At 33.9% G+C, this 23,885-nt stretch overlaps 1 protein-coding gene across 3 annotated transcripts in view; it reads left to right on the plus strand.

Annotated features, from left to right (window-relative positions):
• RNGTT (RNA guanylyltransferase and 5'-phosphatase) overlaps positions 1–23,885 on the plus strand; it is a 262,720-nt gene that overhangs the window by 182,843 nt on the left and 55,992 nt on the right. The gene's annotated exons all lie outside the window — the stretch shown is intronic.

A 23,885-nucleotide genomic window follows, 5' to 3' on the forward strand; every position in this document is an offset into this window, starting at 1 on the left:
TTCTGGTGTCAGATAAAACTGGGTAAAATGCATTGATTTCCCATTTATTACTTCTGTTTTTCACACTAAAATGACTCAGTTTGGGGTGATACTAAAAGAGTTTAAAATCAAAGTCTACATCTCAATTGTCCAAGATTAGGAATGTTTATAATGAAACTGAATTATTACACATTTTATTCCCTAAGTCCAAACTATTCTTCCTATCTTTGAAGTCCCATAATTTTTTTGTTATTAACATTTATTGCATTTTGTCTTGTATTACCTGACCTAAAAAAGTGCTTGACTCTGCCTATTCTCTGGTACCTGTTTTGAATTAAATTCAGTCCTCTGAAGATAAGATGAGCATATAACCCGTTTCTGATATCTAGATTTTTATATGTATATGTTGATTTTTTTTTTCTATTCCAGCTTGCTTCTTACTGGGCTGTCAAATTATGTATTCATTTTTAACTTTATTACCGATTCATAGTTTTCTTCACTTGGTCAGATGATTAAGATCTTGTTTCTAGAGCAGTCTTTTAATTTGCATGGTAATGTATCAGATGATCATTGCTCAATTATCTTAAAATATAAATTCCACTCTAATAAATACCACCTAGATGATCAGTCTTACCAGAACAGTGCCTGCCTCATAGTAGGTGCTCAAGAAATGAACAAATGGATGAATGGAGAGAACTAATGAATGGTTCTTACAGCTTGTGTAATATTTTACCCACCTGAATATTTATAAATAAAGTCACTATGCTCACATATTTAAAATTTTTTCAATTTTAATTTAAAATCCGTAGTGCTAAAGGTTGATTCCTTGCATGAACATGCTATATGAAATCTCTTAATTTACTTAAGATGTACCAGGTTAATAGTTATTCAAGTAAGTTGATAGGTTAGGGCCTATTCAACAGAATTGTGTGGAATTGTTACATAGATTAAATGAGATACAATGTGTGTGAAGGGTGTCTATAGACTATAAACTACTATAAAAAGGTTAATTTGTTCATTAAGAAAGCTTTTATTATTAGTATGGAACCAGTAATAATATAAATAATAGTACTGTATTGTAACTACATTTCTTAGAATATGTGATGTGTGTGTGAGCTGGATTGTATAAACTGTCAAGATACCGACTAAACTGTAACTTATTCTTGGTAAGGCATCTTCAGTGTTCTTAAATAATTAGAAAGATGCAATTATAAGAAAAATTACAAAGAACTAGTAAGTAAGTATATAGTATATAACCTTGATAGATGATTATTAGAAAGCAAATTTCTAAATGTCAGTGCTGTAATTAAATCATGAGGCTTTGGAGGGTAATTATTTTGGATAAAATATTAGTAGTTTGGATTAATTTGTATGAAATATTTAAAGGCTGAACATTGTAAGGTTAAAACTTGTCTCTAGAGGTAATTCAAGACCAAGGCTAGATTTTCTGTTTAAGTTAGAAGTAATGAAGGAAACAAGTAAAATGGTTTATTTCCAGATGAAAATATATTATGTCACTGAAAAAGATTCCCAGTTCCACCTACAAAAACATTTAAGTACATTAGTAATATCTGGCTTTTTTATTTTAAGCCAAAACCAGTTTACTAAGAATAATCTAACATAAATCACTGTGAAATGTGTTTCTTGGTTATAACTTTGAATTTTTGAAAACCTATGTAATTTTTTTCTTAATCTGAGGAGAGAGAATATACCTTTTTCTATAAAATTTTTCTTTTACTGATGGGATTTTATTTTTCTCCTTATATTTGTGTATCATAGGATAGTCCAGGATGCTGTGGACTTATTATTCAGTGGAAATATGTATGTGCAGAGATCATTTGCTGTCTAGACCTCTATTTACCAGTAGCCATGAGCACATTGTCCTTCACTGTTTAGATTAATGTAGTTGTAGGTAGCATTTATAAAAAGAAAAGTTTTAAATCTTATGGTTGGAAAAGATAGGAGGGACAATTAAATTCTGATGTTTAATAAATAAAATAACCATTTTAATGCAAGTACCATCACAGGTAGGTAGCAGCCCTTCAAGATTGTGTTCTTATCCTGGCATCTTTTATCATTGGTAGAGGCCTAACATGCTGCCAGACTTTTTTACATTTTCAATTTTCACACATCAAAATAGGGCATCATTGATCCCTACATATGTTAAGAGAAATTTGACTGTGAAAAGTTTATTTCCATAGAAAAATAGTTGCTGAAGTAACTTATTTTTAGCCCTACCCTTATTCTTTAAAATAATTTGTACCTGGAAAAATAAAAAAATTGAGTCTTAGAGGGTTGGCTCCAATAGTTTGGATGCAGAATAGCACACTTTTATGAGGAAAATAGTATGCTTGTAAAGTGTTTTTGTTGATCCCATGAGATTCTGGAGAATGAGCTTTACGCCTCAGCCCTCTGTTACCTTCCCTAGTCTTAGAATAAGCACCGCGAGATAATGGATGGAAACAGAACCTCGGTGTGTGGGAGCAATGAGTCTTCCTGTCTTCTTCCAGACTCTTAGATAGTGTTTCTGTGGTCGTTACTTTTGAGCTAGATGTCTTTTAATTTGTTTAATCTTTACTTGTAATTGTTTTCTGTGTGCCATCCTGTCCTTGGATAGAGTAAGTGTTTTATTATAGGATTAGTCATCCATAGATTAATTCCAATCTATTGTTAGATTTATAGGATTCAGGGAGAGAAAACATAAATTTGGAATAATATTGGCTTAAAAAGTGATCTCCTAAATATCTAATCTGGTAAACATGGTTTATTACTTTATATTATAGATATATCTGTATATATATATATAATTTATATTTATTATATGTCACATTATATATATTACACATTTACTTACAATTTTGAAGTAATTATGCATCATCTGCTTAAAGGAATGTTGAAATTATCACACTTGACCTTTTATACTCCTAACTGAACAAGGGACTGTTCTGTCAAATTAAAACTTTAAAAGTTTCTTAATCTTGGGATCTTTTGTTTGATAATATAAGATCAGGTTCTGAATCTTGCTGGAGGGCTCAGTGAGCTTAAAAGAGAGGGACAGTAATTTTTAAACAAGGTCACTATCATTTCCTTCTTCACTAATGACTATTTTACTAAAATTAATAAAAATTAGGAAGATAATAGTAGATTCCATGTACTTATTTTTTTTTTAATGTGATGGAAGCTGTGAAGTGTATATTAGAAGAGGAAATTCACCTGTGCAAGGTCACCATGTGCCTGGTGTGGCACTTGCCTGAGTTCCAGGTGGGGATGGAGGCACTGATTTTAAGGACCCCAGATAGGTGGGTGAGTTTGAAGCATTAACTGGATAGTTAGCCTTTCCACTTTCCCTATGCTTTTACTTAGGAAACTTTTCATAGATTAGAAGTACAAACTACCAAGTGTCATAGTTTTCATATCTTTTCCAGATAGCATATTCCTTTGAGATGACAGCTCAGAACAATGGTCCTTATTACCAAAGTTTTAATTATCTCATAAGTAAAATGGGGTTAATATTAAAATTATTAATATTATAACCTACCTCAGAGTTATCATGATGATTACATTAACCCAAATCGATTAACACAATGTCTGATACACATAACTTAATAAATATTGTCTATTTGTATAGTTGCTATTATAATTTAAATTACAAATGTTTACAGACTATCTTATGGAATACCCAGTACAGTGATAAGCAATGTGAAGGACTTAGGAGAAATATTACATACAATTTTTCCACAGGAAGTTAAAATATAATTGTGATAAAACAAACACATGAATCAATGGTGAACTATGTATGACAATATATAAGTAAGGGCCAAACTGCGTGGCAAGGTGTTGATGCTGTAGCGGAATTTGGAGCAGTGGTAAATCAGAGAGGGTGGACAAAGTAAGCTTCGCACAGGAGATGGCACTGGAAAAACTGGTACTATTGGAAAAAGAGAGAAGAATATTTCAAGTAGAGATAATTTATTTTTCTAAAACTAGATTGGAAAAGAATTTTAAGAAGCTCTTAAACTTCTTCATTATTTCGCCCACATAAAATAGGAATCCTACTTTAAATTTTCCTAAGACGAGGTAATCTGCATCTTGTTTAGATCATGCTAGACTTTAGCTGACAGTTTTGGTTTTGCTTATCAAAATACTTTATGGCAAAGTAATCTACGTCTAAGTTGGCTTCATATCTATTCATTAAAAAACCTGCGTTGTATTTTCTCACATTGTTTTTAGGCTTATTTAGTATTAGTGGTCAGTTCTTCCCTACGGACATGTATGTTGTTTTGTACTTCTTTTCCCTTCTTTTTCTTTTTCTTTTGTTTTTTACTTACTAAGCAGTGGTTGGTCACTGACCTTGTGTCAGGCCCTGTGCTAGAGGCTTGGCATTATAATACAAAATTTTATATAGTGACACCTTGTGGCATTTGGTAAGAGAGTCTTAAAATAAGAAAACTTGTTAGCGGTTCCGATGTTGAGTCATAGTGCGTTTAAAGGAATTCCCCCAAAACCTGCATGTGACTTTACACTTAACATGCAAGCCTCTAATTTCAGGGTTTAAAAGTCTTTAGTAGTTAGATCACCACAGTGCGCAGTTCACATGGGTCTGTAATAGAATTTATCAATTTTGTCTTAGTTTCTTGTAGTTTAACTATTTCAAATCTGCTGTCTCTTTAGTGCTGAGATCCTGAGGGCAGGGATCATTTTTATGTCCCTGGTACCTGGCCCAGTGTCTGGCCCAGTGTCTGGCGTATACTATAAATAAATGATGGACAATAAATGATTCAGTTTCCATAAAGAGCGAGAAAGAACATGGGGGAGAGCGCCGAGATGTACAGAAGTTTGACCTCATTTTCCTCTCCTACTGTTGGTTTACTCTCTTTTTTCCTTCCTTGTTTCTCTTTTTAAGAAGTCAGCCATATTGACTGAAGAGATACTCTGCATAGAATAACTCTAAGTATATTATTTCACGACTGACCTCATTTGCGCATCACTGTATTTTGAAATGTATGCATGTTGTTGTGTGTAGCTGTAGTTCATTCATTTTCATAGCTTTGTAGTATTCCATTGTATGAATCTAATACGGTGTATTATCCCTTCTACTTTGATGGATGTTTAGGTTGTTTCCAGTTTGGGGCTATTGTAAGTAATGCTGCTTTAAACCTTCCTATACAGGTCTTCTGGTGCTGATATGTAGAATTTTTGACTGCCTGTTCTACCAGTTACTGTTACAACATTGTTAAAAATCTCCTACCAGTATTGTAAGTTTTTCTTTGTGGGCCTGACAACTTTTGCTTTAGACATGTGGAGGCAGTTATTTGGTACATACACATTTATAATTGTTAATTCTTCCACATGACTCAGATTTTTATCATACTGAAGTGGCCCTCTTTAATGCTTTTTGACCTAAATTATGTTTTCTCTGGTATTAATGGAGCTAGGCCAGCTGTCTTTTGTTTTTAATTGTGGTAAAATAAACAAAGTAGAATTTTTCATTTTAGCCATTTAAAAATGTATACTTCATTTGCATGAAGCACATGCAGAATCACCACTATCTCACTCCAGAACTTTCTCATCATGCCAGGCAGAAACCCTGCACCCATTAAACAACAGCTGCCCCTCCTGAGCCCCTGGTGGCCATTGACTACCTCCTGTCCTTACGAATTTGAGTAGTCTGGGTGCCTCACATAACTGGAGTCATGCAGTATTTGTCCTTTTGTGCATGGCTTATTTCAAATTTTTTTTTTGAGCTTTGAACACTTTTGTTTAAATATGCCTTTTCTATGAGGTATCATCTTCATATAAATGTACTGGGCAGAGATTTTTTAAATACCTGTGGTTGAGTGAGGCCCTATGGGGGAGGTTGGGTATAGCTTTGCAAGCCCCAAAGTGATTTTATCCCTTAGTTAATCATGTTGTATGGAATTAATTATCCTTAACTAAACTTAATGATTGAAATAATGCCTATACAACATGAGAATCAAGAACAAAGAGCCAGGAGAAGAGAAGTTTGATTTCCAGTTCTAACTCTTAAAAGCTGTGTGTCCTTACCCAAACTAATATATTCTATTAGTCTCCGTATCTATTAAATGGAGATAAAAATGGTACTTAACTCATGGGGGTCCTTGGACAAGATTAAATGATAATCCTAAATTCCTAATACTAAAGGAGTATTCATACCACAAAGAAGACCAATGAGATGTAAAATTAATTGAAGTATATTCGTTTCTTCACAGTAACTATTGACTTGTAGTTTGTAAAAACCCTTAAAAGAACTTTTTAATCTAGCTCATGTAAAAGAATTTTAACTAGGACAATTCATTTTATGTTTTGATATCTGTTCCAAACAAATTTATAACTAATGATGTAACAGTACAACTATTTTTTAATTACCTCAAATTTAAAAGTAACTGACTAAAATGCTAAATTGTATGTCAGTTATTTTGCTTATAAATGACTATATTTATCCTTGATATATGCCTTGATCGACTAAAAGTTAACATAATGTGTGAGATAGTTCAGCCTCAGTAATGTAATGACTATAATCTAGTCTAAGTATTTAAGATGTAAAATCCAGAATCTCATGTGCTTGGCTGATAATAGAATATTATGAGGTGTCCACAAGGAAGATCCTTTCACCAGATGATGCTGTCAGTGCTAGAAAGCATGATAATTTCAACATTTCTTAAAACCAAGAATGTAAACTAAATGTTACCTACCTGACTAGGACTATATTTTATAAATGACTTAAAAGACTCCTCATATCCTTAGGGTGAAACTGATTTGATTAATGCCCCAAAATCAGATTGTGGTTATTTAATAATTGCAGTTCTTTTCCTTCTATTAAGTGACTGATGTGAATTTCTGAAGCAGGTTATAGTCATTAAGCCTTAGAATGTGCTTAGCAAAAACATGAGAGTAGTCATACATGGTATCTTTTCCTCAAACAAACTAGGCTTCAAAATGACTTAAACAGTATGGAAGTTTAACTAGATAGTCATTTTATTAAACAGTCATTTCATCAGAGTTTTTAAGATTTGGTTTTAGAATCCACTTCTTTGTACACCAGTGTTTATAGCAGCATTAGTCAAAATAGCCAAAAGATCGAAGCAATCCATATGCTCATTGACACCTGATAAACAAAATGTGGTAAATACATACAGTGGAATGTTATGCAGCCTTAAAAAGGAATGAGCTGCTGCCATAGTACAACACGGACAAGCCCTAAAAACATTATGCTAAATGAAATAAACCAATCCCAAACGGCCAAATATATTGAATAGTTCCACTTAACGTGCTGTACCTAGCATAATCAAATTCATAGAGACAGAAAATAGAATAGTGGTTACCAGGGGGTAAGGTGAGGAAGGAAAGAGGAGTTACTTCATGACACAGAGTTCCTGTTTGGGATAATGCATAAGTTCTGGAAATGTACAGTGGTGATGGTTGCACAGCACAGGATGTAATTATTGTCACTGATTTGTACACTGAAAACTGGTTAAACATGGTATATTTTGTATTACGCATTTATCATCACAACTTTTAAAAGCCCCAAAATATCCATGCCTAAAATACCAGTGTATCAACAACTTCAAACATTTTTCTCTTCTTGATTCCCATAGAGATTGCTCCAGACCTCCTCTTTTCTCCAGATCTCCGGAGGTCGGTCCCTTTCCCTTCTCATTCCAGAACACTGTTCACATCTCACTGAATGGAGAAGATCCAGTCTTGAGCTACGAGTTTATCCGTCCCTCAGTTCGTCTGTATTTCTATACATATATTCTTCGCTGTCCTTCTTGTCTCCTTGCTAAAGCTATCTGGTCCTCCATTTATTTGGTATTTTCCCAACTTCAACACTTATTCTTTCTTCTCTCAAAGATTTGTGATCTTTTATTTTCTTCCACGCTGCCATTTAATGATGAGGTTTACAAGGTCAAGAACTGTCTGTTGAGCTAACTCAAAATAGGCTGATACATATTTATAGAGTCATGAAAATGATAAAAAGTTACTTGCTTTTAAAAATAAAGATTGCTACTAAGTGCCTAGCAATGAAAAAATAATAATTTAATACCTACCATAATCCATATTTTAAGAAAACGGATGCATATATAATATTTACTAGAGGAGTATTTGAATTAAAATTAATGGCAGAGAAGACCACTTTAATGTGTATTCTAGCAGTGAGACATTTAGGTGGTTTTCTGTATTTTTGGTTATAGTTCATGTGTCAGCATTTTGTGGAACATTCTGTGAAGCTGAAATTCAGATATGCAGTAATTCTTTTCAGTGTGGAATATAACAATCTCAGTCATTCTTGGGTCTGTGATTTAAAAACAACAACAACATTTTTCTTGTTGATTGATCATAGCTGTTATTGAAATGGCTGGTAATATCTGACATGGTGCTATAATTTCGACTGAAAAAATTGAGTTGTGAATTATATCCACTCAGTTTAAATTTCTGTTTCTACTCTCCAGAGTATCTTTTGTACTTTTTTTTTGTTGCAGAACCGGCTTCTTAACACAATGTTCTTGCCTTTCCCCAGGGGAAAAGGAGGACTTCTCGGTCAAATTCTTGTCTGAAGTTTACAAGGGAAACTTGTATGACAAAAAAGGGAAGGAGAGAAGATGAAATAAGATTTGTAATTGCACAGTGTAGAAAATGAAACTTTTATTCCATTTAACCTTTTAGCAAATGGGCTTTATATGTATGTCATGGAGTTTATTTTCAGGGAGATGAAAATTTATGGATATGATGATGATGAAGCAGATTATTTCAGATTTTTAGACTAGAGGCTAATCCCTACCTCCTCTCTCTTGTTTTGTAGGTAGAAGTAAGACAGAATAATTCTCAGAATCATTAGATAACAAATTAGGCGGGAGCTATATGTGTTTAAAGATTTTCCTGTTAAAATCCATTTCACGAACTATTCTGCTTCATGTGTACACAGGTAATTCTTTAAATAATAAACCACCTATTCATTAGAATAATCAGGTGGATCAATTTAGAATTATTTGTAGGTTGTTAGCTATATGGCCTGTGAACAGTTGTAGACTTTCTTCTTTAATATATTTAACAAAATTTGGAAGGTGGTAGTTATATATTTTTTATAGCTTTGAGGAGTAATTGACATAATAAACTGCATGTAGTTAAAGTATGCAATTTGATTGGTTTTTGCATGTGAATTCCTCATTTTCCAGGTTGATAAACAAGTCCAACACTCCCCCACATTTCCTCCTGCCCCTTTCTAATGCCTCCCCCGCCCCTCCTTCCCTCCCTCCTCCCCACCCTTCTCTGGCAACCACCAGTCTGCTGTTGAGTGTTCATTCCCCAGAATTTTGTATAAATGGAACCATACAACATATACTTCCTCTGCCCGTGTGCCCCGTCCCCCACTTTTTTCAGTGTTGAAGTCATCCATGTTGTTACAAACATCCACAGTCTTTTTCTTGCGGAGTAGTGTTTTATTGTATAGATCCATCAGCTGACTTACCCATTTACCTGCGGATGGACATTTGGGATGTTTCCGGTTGTGGACTAGTAGGGATGAATCTGCTGTGAAGTTGGGCACAAGTCTTTTTGTGGACGTTTCGTTTCTGTAGAGTAGGGGTTGACAATTTTTATCTTTGAAGGACCAGATAGTAAGTATTTTAGGCGTCAGGGGCCTGGATTCTGCCTTCTTGCACTGTGGTCCAAAAACTCCAGATAGGAAGTTGGCGCTGTGGCAGGACCTTGTTTATTTCCCTTCTCTCAGCTACGCCTGACCTGTGCTGCCTCTCACTCAATTTCTGAAAAACATTGTACGACATTATATCGTTAGTTGTCTAGTCAGAATAAGTCCTAGTCCACTCCTTGTTAACTCAAGTCTTGGACGGGAGTGGGAAATTTGTCAATATATTTTAAATACGGTTGCTCCCTTTTCTTCAATTTTAATGCCATTATATTTAAAACTATTATGCCCAGATATGTGAGTTCTGCGTTATGTTACATTTAAGCCACAGAATATGTAGCTCGAATACTAAGAAGAGGATGAGTGGCTTTTGGATTCCCTGGGTGCTCATCACCTCTTAAAATATTCATTTATTTATACGGAATAATAAAATATGTTAACATATCAATTAGTGTTCTATACTTCATTTAGAAGTCACTCTCTTACTGATTGCTTATGTTGGTCTTTTTCTTCATGCTTTATATATTAAGGCCTTTTATATTATGAAATAAAATACACATACAGAAAAGCACATATAACATAAATGTACATCCTTATGAAATGTCACGTAACCAATGACCATCTAACCACTACTGAAGGCAAGAAAGAAAATATTTCCGGCATCCTAGATGCTCCACCGTGCCCTTTCCCAGTTATATGTCTCCCTCCTACACATAACCACTATCCAGACCTCTGATTTTATTTCCTTGCTCCTCTTCATACTTTCATTATTTGCATATAGCTCTCTAAACTGTAAGGTTTAGTTTGGCTTGTTTTGAACTTGACATAAATGCAATCTGATGTTCTTTTATATTTGGCTTCTTTTGTGCAACGGCATGATTTTAGAAGTCATACATGATATATGGAATTAATTTCTTTGTGTTGCTTTCTCTGTTTTATATTTAGGCATTTGGATGGGCAGCAGTTTGGGGTGATTACCCTAATAGTCAAACTTATTTCTATATATGTTTTAGGACAAATGCATGCACACTTCTATTGGGTATATAACTAAAATTGGAATTTTCATGTCCTAGTGTATGTGTATGTTCAACTTAGGAAGTGATGCTTGGTACCAAATTTTTTACACGATGGTTTTTTCAGTCTCTTAATAATACAAAAAAATGTTTGTAGAAAGTAGTATTTCTCCCCTTATCCCCATATTTATCGAGACATTATATTTTATTAGTTTAAGGCATACAACGTAATGATTTAATGTATGTACATATTGTGAAATGATTACCACATTAAGTTTAAACATCTGTCACTTCACATAGGTATGTAATTTTTTCTTGTGTTGAGAACTTTTAGATCTGTTCTCTTAGCAATTTTCAAATATTTAATACATTGTTACCTTACAGTCACCATGCTGTATATTATCTCTCTGGAATCTTAAAACTAGAAGTTTGTAACCTCATCTACCTTCACCCAATTTCCCTTACCCCCCCACCTCTGGCAACCACTGAGCTGTTCTATTTCTGTGAACTTGGTTTTTTTAGCTTCCATATATGATTTTAGCATAATACCCTCGAGTTCCATCTGTGTTACTGCAAATGGCAGGATTTTCTTCTTCTTTATGGCTGAATGATTGATATCTATATAATACATATGTAAATATATGTGTATTATATATGTATATATCCTGTTTTCGTTGTCCATTCATCCATCAGTGGACACTTAGGTTGTTTCCGTATCTTGGCTATTGTATATAATGCTGCAGTGAACATGGGGGTGAACGTACATCTTTGAGTGATTTTGTTTCCAGTTGTGGAATTGCTGGATCATGTGGTAGTTCTATTTCTAATTCAGTTTGGTGTGGTCCCACTTGTTTATTTTTGCTTTTGTTGTTAAATTTAAAAACTTACTGTCAAGACCAACTGGACAATGAGAAGCTTACTCCCTATGTTTTCTTCTAGGAGAGTTGTGGTGTTAGGTCTTATGTTTACGTCTTCAATCCATTTTTAGTGGATTTTTTGGTATGATATAACATACGGGTCCAGTTTCATTCTTTTGCATGTAACTGTGTAGTTTTCCCAGCACCATTTGTTGAAGGGACCATCCTTTCTCTATTGTATATTCCTGGCTCTTTTGTTGTAAGTTAATTTACCACATATGTGTGTCTTCTTAATTTTAAAATAATCTTAGACATTGAAAAGTTGAAAAACTAGTGCAGAGTATTCCTGTATTTCTCTCTCATTGTTTCCCCTGTTGTTAACAGCAGAAAGTAAATGTTCACACAAAACTATGAACTTACCTGAATTCCTTATTCTAAATTTGCGAGTTTCTCCACCAGTATCCTTTTCCTTATCCAGGATCCACTCCAGGATCCCACCTTGCATTAGTTTTCACTTCTTCTTAATCCTATCTGTGACAATACCTCACTTTTGTTTTTCATGATCTTGATACTTTTTGAAAAATATTGGTCAATTATTTCATAGAATGTCCCTTAGATTCATCTTTTTGGTATTTTTTTGGCAAGAACACTACCAAAGTGATATTGTGCCCTTCTCAGTGCATTATATGATATTAGGATGGGGATAGATCATGTTGATAAATCGTAATACTAGTGACGTTAGACTTGATTACTTGGTTAAGGTTGTCTGCTGGGTTTCTCTAAAGTTGCTGTGTTTTCTTTGTAATTAATAAGTGTTTTCTGAGGAGAAACTTTGACTAGGCAAATATGTTTTTTTCATCCTCTAGGTCTAATGTCTTTTAGTGGTTTATGTTTGCAACAGTCATTACTGTGGTATTTTTCAATTTTGATTTAGTGACTTTCAAATAATGATGAATTTCAATTTCTTTCATTGTTTTTCAATGTATTAATGGAAATTTGACTGTAAGAGGAACTGTTCCCTCTCCTACATATATTTATTTATATTAGTAAGGACTTAAGACTATTTTATTCCAGAAGCCCTGAACAGACATTTTTCCAAGGAAGAAATACACATGGCCAGTAGGCACATGAAAAGAGTGGCCATTATCCAAAAGATGAGAAATAGCAAGTGCTGGTGAGGATGTGGAGAAAAGGGCATGCTCCTACACTGTTGGTGGGAATGTCAACTGGTGCAGCCAATGTGGAAGGCAATATGGAGGTTCCTCAAAATAGAAATACCATACAACCCAGTAATTCCATTTCTAGGAATTTGTCCCAAAAAACAAAATCCCTGATTCAAAAAGATATATGCACCCCTATGTTTATTGTCACATTATTTACAATAGCTGAGATATGGAAGCAACCAAAGTGCCCATCAGCAGATGAATGGATAAAGAATAGATGGTAGATACACACAACAGAATATTATTCAGCCATAAACACAGAATGAAATCTTGCCATTTGCAACAACGTGGATAGACCTAACAGGTATTATGCTAAGTGAAATAAGCCAGGTGGAGGAAGATAAATACCATATGACTTCACTTACTTGTGGAATCTAAAAACAAAACAAAACAAAATGAACAGCAAAGCAGTAGACTCACAGACACTGAGAAGTGATTGGTAGTTACCATGGGGGAGGGGCTGGGTTGAGTGGGCGGGGAGGGGCACAAAATTTCTCAATCATAATATCAGTTGGTCACAGCGATTGGTAGTATGGCATGGAGAATAGAGCCAGTGGTTCTGTAGCCTCTTCCCATGTTGTAAAAGACTGTGTATCAACTATACTTCACTAATGAAAAAAAAAATGAAGATTTTATTCCATGGGTTACAATCCAATAATACCATCATTTTATTTTGCCCTTTTCACTCTGGTCATTGGGAACTCCTTCAGTCTGACTTCTGTGTATTCTTGACATGTTCTCATCATTTTTCAGCACTTCCTTACTTTTTAGTTCCACAGTATGTTACAGGTTCTTCTTACATTTTACCTCCTTCACTCCAGAAATCAGCCATTTCTGCAAGAAGCCGAGGTTTCTTTCTTGTTTCTATTTTTTGTTTGCTTTGAATTGGTGAAAGATAGAAACAAAAATCTGTGTCCATTGCTTTCGGGTGTCATTACAGGCCCTTTCAGTTGTCAGCTAGGGATGTACCATAAGCTAACATGCTTCTATATACACATTTATATGTATTTCTTTATCTGTCTGAAAGCCATGAATTCCAACTAATATCTCTAATTCTAATGAAACATTATAATGGTAATTCTAGCTTTCCCCCTTATTTGTAACTCTTTTACAGTGCATCTCCATATCATTATATACTTATTTTTTAAATAAAATCCTAGTATACATATAAAGCATTTGTAGAATTAATAACCTATCCTCCTGTCAGAAACAAGTTGACTAATTCAAGGACTATATATGTGTATAGTTTATCTGTAGCCTCACAGAATTATAGTCAAAATACTGTTTTCTGAACTAATTTGTTAGTTTGTTTTTATCCCTGTGATCTTTAATGTGGGATATTATTCATTTGTGATACAATTACTTTTATTCCATTTTGGGTGCCCCCAAAGTACTGAGTGTTTATTTGGTAAATAACATTATCATGGTTATAATGGTTGCAGCTATACAAAAAGGTATTCTCATACAAGTGTCCCTCTTCACTCACCCCAACATCTATTTAGGAAACCAGTCTCTTGAGTTTTTGTTTTGGCTTTCCTAAAATTCTCTTGCACAAATGAACAGATGCATAAATATTTTCCAATGCTTTTTTTCTTTCTTAAATGAAGGATAACATACTGTATATTCCTTTTTATACTTTTCTTTTTTCACTTAACAGTAAGTATATCCTAAAAATTGCTCCCTGTAAGTAGAGATCTTTCTCATTATTGTTTACAGCTGTGTATTACTCTACTATGTGGATTTACCAAACTTATTTAATCGCTCTGCTATGTATAAGCATTTAGGCTGTTCCCAGTATTTTGCAGTTACAAACAGTGATGCAGTGAATAGTTTTGTGCATATGTATTTTTGAGCTTTTGGAGATGTTCTTCAAGGCAGATTGTTAGAAGGGAGATTACTAGATCAAAAAGCTAAGTGCACGTGTGGTTTTGTTAGATATTGCCAAGTTTCTCTCAATAAGCATTGTCCTAATTTGCTTTTCTAGCAATGTATGAAAATGTTTTCCATGGCCAGGCCAACAGAATATGTTGTCTGTATGTTTCAATTTTTGCCAGTCGGATAGATAAGAAATGGTATCTCTGTGTTTTAATCTGTATTTCTCTAATTAAGAGAGAGTCTGAATATTTTTTTAAATTCTTAATATCCTTTTTTTGTGTAAATTGTCTTTTTGTCTTTTTCTCATTTTTCCATCAGGTTTTGAGCTATTTCCCATTTGATTCTTAAGAGTTTTTAATAATAGGGTTATTAACCCCTTTACTGTCATTTATGTTGCAAATGTTTCTCACAGTTTGTCAGGTATGTTTTCACTTTATGGTTTTTTTGCCCCACTAAATTTTTTTTGCTATCATTAATCTACAATTACATGAAAAACATTATGTTTACTAGACTCCCCCTGTCCATTATCAAGTCCCCACTCCATACCCCATTACAGTCACTATCCATCAGCGTAGTAAGCTGCTATAGAATCACTATTTGTCTTCTCTGTGTTGTACAGCCCTCCCTATGCCCCTCACCCCCCACATTATGTCTACTAATCGTAATGCCCCTTTTTTTCCCCTTATCTCTCCCTTCCCACCCATCCTCCCCAGTCCCTTTCCCTTTGGTAACTGTGAGTCCTTTCTTGGGTTTGGTGAGTCTGCTGCTGTTTTGTTCCTTCAGTTTTTTCTTTGTTCTTATACTCCACAGATGAGTGAAATCATTTGATACTTGTCTTTTTCCACCTGGCTTATTTCACTGAACATAATACTCTCTAGCTCTATCCATGTTGTTGAAAATGGTAGGATTTGTTTTCTTCTTATGGCTGAATAATAGTCCATTTTGTTTATGTACCACCTCTTCTTTATCCATTAATCTACTGATGGACACTTAGGTTGCTTCCATTTCTTGGCTAGTATAAATAGTGCTGCGATAAACATAGGGGTGCATATGTCTTTTTGAAACTGGGCTCCTGTTTCAAAATTCCTAGGAGTGGAATTCCTGGGTCAAATGGTATTTCTATTTTGAGTTTTTTGAGGAACCTCCATACTGCTTTCCACAATGGTTGAACTACATTCCCACCAGCAGTGTAGGAGGGTTCCCCTTTCTCCACATCCTTGCCAACATTTGTTGTTTGTTTTTTGGATGTTGGCCACCCTTACTGGTGTGAGGTGATATCTCATTGTGGTTTTAATTTGCATTTCTCTGATGATTAGTGATGTGGAGCATCCTTTCATGTGCCTGTTGGCCATCTGAATTTCTTCATTGGAGAAGTGTCTGTTCAGATCCTCTGCCCATTTTTTAATTGGATTATTTGCTTTTTGTTTGTTGAGTTGCATGAGCTCTTTATATATTTTGGATGTCAACCCTTTATCGGATCTGTCATTTATGAATATATTCTCCCATACTGTAGGGTACCTTTTTGTTCTATTGATAGTGTCCTTTGCTATACAGAAGCTTTTCAGCTTGATGTAGTCCCCTTGTTCATTTTTACTTTTGTTTCTCTTGCCCAGGGGAGATATGTTCATGAAGAAGTTGCTTATATTTATGTTCAAAGATTTTTGCCTGTGTTTTTTTCTAAGAGTTTTGTGGTTTCATGACTTACATTCAGGTCTTTGATCCATTTTGAATTTACTTTTGTATATGAGGTTAGACAATGATCCAGTTTCATTCTCTGACATGTAGCTGTCCAGTTTTGCCAACACCAGCTGTTGAAGAGGCTGTCATTTCCCCATTGTATATCCATGGCTCCTTTATTGTATTAATTGACCATATATGTTTGGGTTAATATCTGGACTCTCTATCCTGTTCCACTGGTCTGTGGGCCTGTTCTTGTGCCAGTACCAAATTGTCTTGATTACTGTGGCGTTGTAGTAGAGCTTGACGTTGGGAAGTGATTATTTTGTTTGTTTGTTTTTTATTGCATGATTTACCAGTATTTTTTCTTGGTACACTGAAGTTAACAAGGAATTTATCCAGGTTTGTTTTTCTTTTAACATTTGTAAGGTTTTTTGTTGTTTTGTTTGTTTTACTTAGATTCCCAATCCATTTAGAGTATATTCCTGTGGGCTGTGTGAAGTTTGGATATTAGTGTATCTCTTAATAAATAGAAATGACTAATTCTAATGTAGTCAGATTTATCAATCTTTTTTCCCTTCTGGTATATTTTTATGTATGTGGCTAGCCAGTTGTCCCAGTGCAATTTTTTTAGAAAGACTGTCCTTTCTTTACTGCTCTGCAGTGCCACCTTTGTTGGAAGTCAAGTGTCAGTTTATGTGTAGGTCTGTTTCTTGGTTCTCTGTGACACTGTACTGGCCTGCTTGCCTGTTGATAGGCCAACACCACATTATCTTTATTTCTGAAGCTTTATAAGAAATCCTGATATCTAATGGGGTCAGTCTTCTTATTTTGCTCTTCTTTGGTGCAATCTTTTATATTTTTATTCTTTTGTTTTCCCATATCCATTTTCTAATGGGCTTACCAAGTTTCTCAGATAAATCCTGTCAGGATTGTTGACATTGTATTAGAAATTTTATGTGCTAACAACATTGAGATTCTTATCTGGGAATGTGATGTGTTCTTTCACTTATTTAGGGTTTCCCTTCCCTTCCTTTCTTTCCCCTTTTTTGTGCTCATAAGAGACTAAATATTTCCTTTCTTGTTCTCTCACCATTCATTGCAGTTTTTAAAAAATTTAGACTTTTTTTTTTAGAATTGTTTTATGTTTACAAAACTTTGAGCTGGAAATACAGAGAGTTACAATGTAGTCTCTGTCCCCAGCATATAGTTTCCCCTATTATAATCACGTAGCTGCTATAAACATCCAGGTGCAGGTTATTAGGTGGACATAAGTTTCCAACTCATTTGGGTAAATACCAGAGTGTGATGTGGGATCATATGGTGAGAGTATATTTAGTTTTGTAAGAAACTGCCAAAGTGTTATTCAAAGTGACTGTACCACTTTGTGTTCCCACCAGCAATCAATGACAGTTCCTAGTGCCATACAACCTCAATAGCATTTGGTGTTGTCAGTGTTCTGGATTTTAGCCATTCTAATAGGTGTGCAATGGTATCTTGTTTTAATTTGCATTTCCTTAATGACATACGATGTTCAGCATCTTTTCATATGCTTACTTGCCATGTATATATCTTCTTTGGTGAGATATCTTTTTAAGTCTTTGGCCCATTTTTTAATCAGCTTGATTGTTTTCTTGTTGTTGAGTTTTAAGAGTTCTTTGTATATTTTAGCTAATAGTCCTTTATCAGATATGTCCTCTGCAAATACATTCCCAGTCTGTGGCTTGTCTTATTCTCTCTTGATCAACATTGAATTTTCATATCTAAGTGTCAGAGTTTATAAAACTTCTAAGTGTACTGACTTTATTAAATGAATTGGAAAATATTCCTTCTTTTTCTTTTCAATGAAAAATTTGTAAATGATTAGAATAAATTTTTCCCTAAATGTTTGGTGGAATTTGCTTAAGAATCCATCTAGACCTTTTATTTTCTTTGTAGATATGATTAAAATTTTTTAAAGATATTCTATTTTTTCTTGTTTCAGTTTTAGTACATTGTATTTTTCCAGAAGTTTTTCTATTCTGAATTTTCGAACTTGTGTGTATAAAGGTGTTTATAATGTCCTCTTATTATTTTCTGATATATGTAGGATGGACTCTCTTTGTTATTCGTGATACTGATTATTTATGCCTTATCTTCTTTGGTAGTCTCATTAGAGATTCTTTATCAATTTAGTATTTGTTTTAGAAGAAACAGATTTTAATCTTTTTGGTCCTGTCTAAGTCTGTGTTTTCTCTTCATGACTTTCTGCTTCTTGTTTTGTTCTATTTTCTTTAGACTTAATTTACTGAATTTTCCTATCTTCCTTAATGTGGTTACTTAATTTTTAGCATTTCTTCTTTTTTGATATATACATTTTGGGTTATAAATTTCTCAGTTGGATTTAGCTGCATCCTGCATGTTTTGATATATTGTTATTTTGTTCCTATTCAAAATATTCCACAATTTCCATTGGGATTTTTCTCCTGTTGTATAGGTTATTTATCAGTGTCTTTTTGTCTTTTTAGATGTGAAGATTTTCTGGTCATTTTTATGCGCTTGACTTCTTACTGGATTACTGTGTTCATAGACTATACTCTGAATTGTTTTTAAACTTGCCTTATGGCCCAGCATATGGTCAGTTTTTGTAAATGTTCAGTGTGTGCATATTCAGTGGTTCATGTTTTATGTAACTGTTGGATGGTGTTCCATACATTTTTGGTAATGGTGTTGCTGAGTTCTTCTGTATTCTTACTGCTTTTGTACTCTTTTTTTTACCCATCATTTACTGAGAGGGGAAAGGTAAAACTCCTACTCTGGTTGTGGATTTGTTAAATTTCATCACATACATCTATTTGTTCACTGTTTTTACATATTCTGTAGCTGTGTTATTAGACACATATGAATTTCTTGTCAAATTGAACCTCTTGTTATTCTGAGGTATTTTCCTCTGCTTCAATAATACTTTTACCTTGTTATTTTCTTTGTCTGAAATAATATAGTTACACATTATGTTGGTATTTATTCTCTGAATATTGGTAGCAAAACATTTCTTCTTACACCTTTGCAAAATGTATTAATTTCACTCAATATATATTTTACTTAAACAAACATCATTCTCAGGTAATTTATTTCTATTGTCACACAGATTCTTTATTTAAACGTGTTACTGCTTTTAACGGTGGTGAGGTTTTTTGACTTGTTTGAATGTTTTTACGAACATCAAGAGCATTTTGTCATGTCTATATTAGGGTTTAGAAGACAAACCAGAATAGAAAAGTGTAGGCTATGAAAAGTCTCTAAAGATAATCATAAGCTTACTCATTGGCTCATCCAAGTTTTATCTGGGCCTAAGGGCATTTGCTGTTTTTATTTACATCCTGCTATAAGTCTCAAAGAATAATGTAGGCCTTCTCAATAATATATATTTTCTTAAATTCATAAGGGCGCTATTGATCCCCATATTAAGTACATTAGTTTTCTCCTTTTTTCTAGTAGTAAAAGGAGGTAGAGATTTGTAAGTCAGTATTCAAGATACTCAAGTTTTTCAAAGTATTGTTTGGCAGTTGAAAATATATCTGTTAGTGGGTATTGTAAATATGTCTTATGGACAGAAAAGTTAATTTTTAGTTATCTAGCTTATTTTTATTTTTAAAAATATTCCCTTTCCCTTTTTTTAACTTACTTTGAAATATATACTCAGTTTCCTTTTTATAATTGAGTATAGTTGATACACAATCTTATATTGGTTTCAGCTTTACAGCACAGTGGTTCCAGTTACCCATATTCTTAAATCCTCACCCCAATTAGTGCAGTTACTTATCTGTCAACATGGGAAGATGCTACAGAACCACTGGCTCTATTCTCCATGCTGTACTACCAATCACTGTGACCAACTGATATGATTGAGAAACTTTGTGCCCATCCCCACCCACTCAACCTAGCGCCTTCCCCATGGTAACCAACAGTCACTTCTCAATGTCTATGAGTCTACTGCTGTGTTGTTCATTTTGCTTTGTTTTGTTCTTAGATTCTACAAGTACATGAACTCATATGGTATTTGTCTTTCTCTGCCTGGCTTATTTCACTTAGCATAACACCTGCTAGGTCCATCCACATTGTTGCAAATGGCAAGATTTCATTCTGTTTGTATGGCTGAATAATATTCTGTTGTGTATATCTACCATCTATTCTTTATTCATTCATCTGCTGATGGGCACTTTGGTGGCTTCCATATCTTGGCTATTGTAAATAATGTGACAGTAAACATAGGGGTGCATATATCTTTTTGAATCAGGGATTTTGTATTTTGGGGCATATTCCTAGAAATGGAATTACTGGGTTGCATGGTATTTCTATTTTTAGTTTTTTGAGGAACCTCCATTCTGCCTTCCACATTGGCTGCACCAGTTGACATTCCCACCAACAGCGTAGTGGGGATCCTTGCTGACACTTGCCATTTCTTGTCTTTTGGATTGTGGCCATTCTGAGTGGTGTGAGGTGGTATCTCATTGTGGTTTTGATTTACATCTCCCTGATCATTGGCAGTGTGGAACGTCTTTTCATGTGCCTGTTGGCCATCTGTATTTCTTTGGAAAAATGTCTGTTAAGATCCTCCTTCCATTTTTTAGTTGGGTTATGTGTGTTTTTTGTGTTGAGTTGTATGAGTTCTTTATATAGATGTTAACCTCTTATTGGAAGAATAGTTTACAAATAAATTTTCCCATATTGTAGGTTGTCTTTTTGTTCTGTTAATGGTGTCCTTTGCTGTACAGAGCTTTTTAGTTTGATATAGTTCCACTTGTTCATTTTTTTATTTTGTTTCCCTTGCCCAAGGAGATCTGTCCAGGAAAAAAGCTGCTCATGCTTATGTTCAGGAAATTTTTACCTGTGTGTCCTTCTAAGAGTTTTATGGTTTCATGTCTTACAGTTCATCTTCTTATTGCTTCTTTCTGAAAACATGTTTGGTATCCACACTATAGAAGTGTTTAGTTACGAGCAAATATTAGTTACAAGTTAGCATTTATATAAAGGTTATGTTATTGTTCACCAAAGTTAAGGACAAAACAGTTGTCTGGTACTAAATGAATTAGAGTTTCAGTTTTAACACATATAGTTGCATATACAAACAATTGCCTTAATCAGTGACTAATTGATGCCTTACTGTTGGAATTTAAAATGTGTGATTGTGATATTATAGCAAGTACCCTGTCATCATAAAATGGTTTGTTATTTGACAATAATTATATACTTTGGAAAAATAATGTCTTGAAAGATAAAATCATTTTAGGAAATGTCCCATCTTAAAACTGGAAATTGTTCTCTCAAAGTATTAGTTATTTTATGCATAGCATGTATAAATTATGATACATATTAAAACCCTCCCAAATGATGGTGGTATTATAAATCTATGTTAAGGAATAATGGGCACATGAATGAGAAGGAACAGTATTTAAAAAGTGAAATATATATAATAATGCTATGTAATTTATATACCTAAGAAATTTCTTGTTTAGGGAAAGGTACTCTTGTTTAGGAAGAAGTGGGCACACTAATAGAATATTGGTAAGCTTCCTGAAATGCATATGCACGGTAATCAGAGGTATATTGATTTTTAAATGTCAGCCGGCTTTATTCTCTAATTTCTTTAGCATCTATTTCTGTGAACAGTGACTATTCTAAAAGGGGTTTGTCAGGGTTTTTGTGAACATGTTCTATAGGAACTAAATTACTACTGCTATATATAACTAACATTAAATTTGTAATACTAGCAATAATCTGTGAGAGATTTGAAGTTTTGTTGTTTGGATTAATTTCTTATTTGTCAATGATGATTAATAAGTTCTCTATTTCATAGTTGAGATTTAGGGATATTTCCTATGCTTTCTACCTGTATCCAGGTAACAACTGCCTTTAGTCATGTTTATAACCTTCAACAGATGCTAAAATGAATTACTACAACTATCACTGATATTCCAAACTTAAGAACCTCTTTGCTATATTGTTTTAATTCAGGATTGTGTTCATTAGCTATTGAAATTCTTTTAGTGGTTTTTAGTCCTTTACAGACCTTTAAAGAATGTCAGGGAGCAGAGGATATTCCTAGGAGACTGAATATCTACTTTATTTAATAAAATCTACGATGTTTTGAGAGTATGTTTTCTTAGTTTTACTAGACTCTTACCTCACAGTTGACAGTGATTATGAGAAACAGTAGAGTATTAGAAGCATTTTAATTTCAGAGAAGTTCAGATATGAAGGAATACGTATCCTCAAATTTTTGAAGTCACTAACTAAATGTGAAAGGATGGTTATGATACTCTTGTGTTCTAGTTTTTATGATTAGACCAATATGGTATACTGAGAATTTTCCCTTTGTGTGTGTTTTAGTTAGCAATTTTTTCTTCACTGTAAATATTCAGATTCCACAATAGAATTAACAGCTATCCTAGAGATCATATTTTGCCTGCCATAAAAGCCTATTAACTTTCACTATCTAGACTCTGAGGAGATGTATCTTGGCCTAATTGCTTTATACATGGGTACAGGCAAATAATCTTGTTTTTGGTATTCTTTATATACAGTAATGTTAACTTTGGACCTGCATTGATTTACTCACAGTGTCCATTAGGAAAAGATATGCCGCAAAAGAAAAATGAGAAAAACACAGAAACATTTCCTTTAATTTTGTTCTTCGCATATCCCATACCACTACATTCTCCACAAACACAGTTCTAATGATGGCATTTCTCATTCACAATGTTTCAATACAGTAAAAAATGCTGGGCCTCTTTGAAGTGAAAATAGGGATGGATGATGCAGGGAAGGTAACTCTTATTTTTTTCCCACCATCTGTATGCACTGATTTTAATTTCATGTGCATTTATTGTTTTTATAAGAAGTAAGTATATCTTTAAGATATCCTCCATATTGCTTATAAAACAAAGATACAACATTTGGCATTCTTCATGGTCCATATCCAACTTTGTTGGGTTTTCCTCTCCAGCTAAACTATCCCTTACTCCAGCCATACTTGTCTGCTCTTTGTCTCAAATCTTCTGCATTTTCAGGACTTTGTTTAAACTTCTCCCTTTGCCTTATCCACCCTTTAAGGCTAAGTCCAAATCCCACCTATTTGTATTTTCTAGCTCCCTAGCAAGTACTGCTTATTCCTCTATATTGCAATGGTGAACACCTCTATATACAGCACTTATCAGAGGCCACCTTTTGTTAGGGTTAGTTATTTATGTGTCTAGTTTTCCCCTTATGTTTTGGGACTGAATTGTTTAGTTTTGTATTAACTCCTAGGGTACGTAGGATGGACATACAAAGAATGTTTCTTGAATTGAATCTTCATAGATTTTTAAAATACACACATTACTGCCTTTAATTCTATCCTAGAGAAACACTGTTTAGTAATTTTGTAAGAATTACTGATTTTTTAGAGTATTCTACATGTAAGTTTTCATTCTCAACATTTACCTGTTATTTTGTGAAGTATAGGAATTACTTGCTGGTTACTCTCCCATAGTGCAAAAGATGAATGATTGCAAATATTGAATTCAAGCTATTGAATCTGTAATAGATTTTTCACAGTCTATCTGTTATACAGATTTTG

This window comes from Manis javanica, chromosome 13 (assembly GCF_040802235.1).
Source record: "Manis javanica isolate MJ-LG chromosome 13, MJ_LKY, whole genome shotgun sequence".
NCBI lineage: Eukaryota > Metazoa > Chordata > Mammalia > Pholidota > Manidae > Manis > Manis javanica.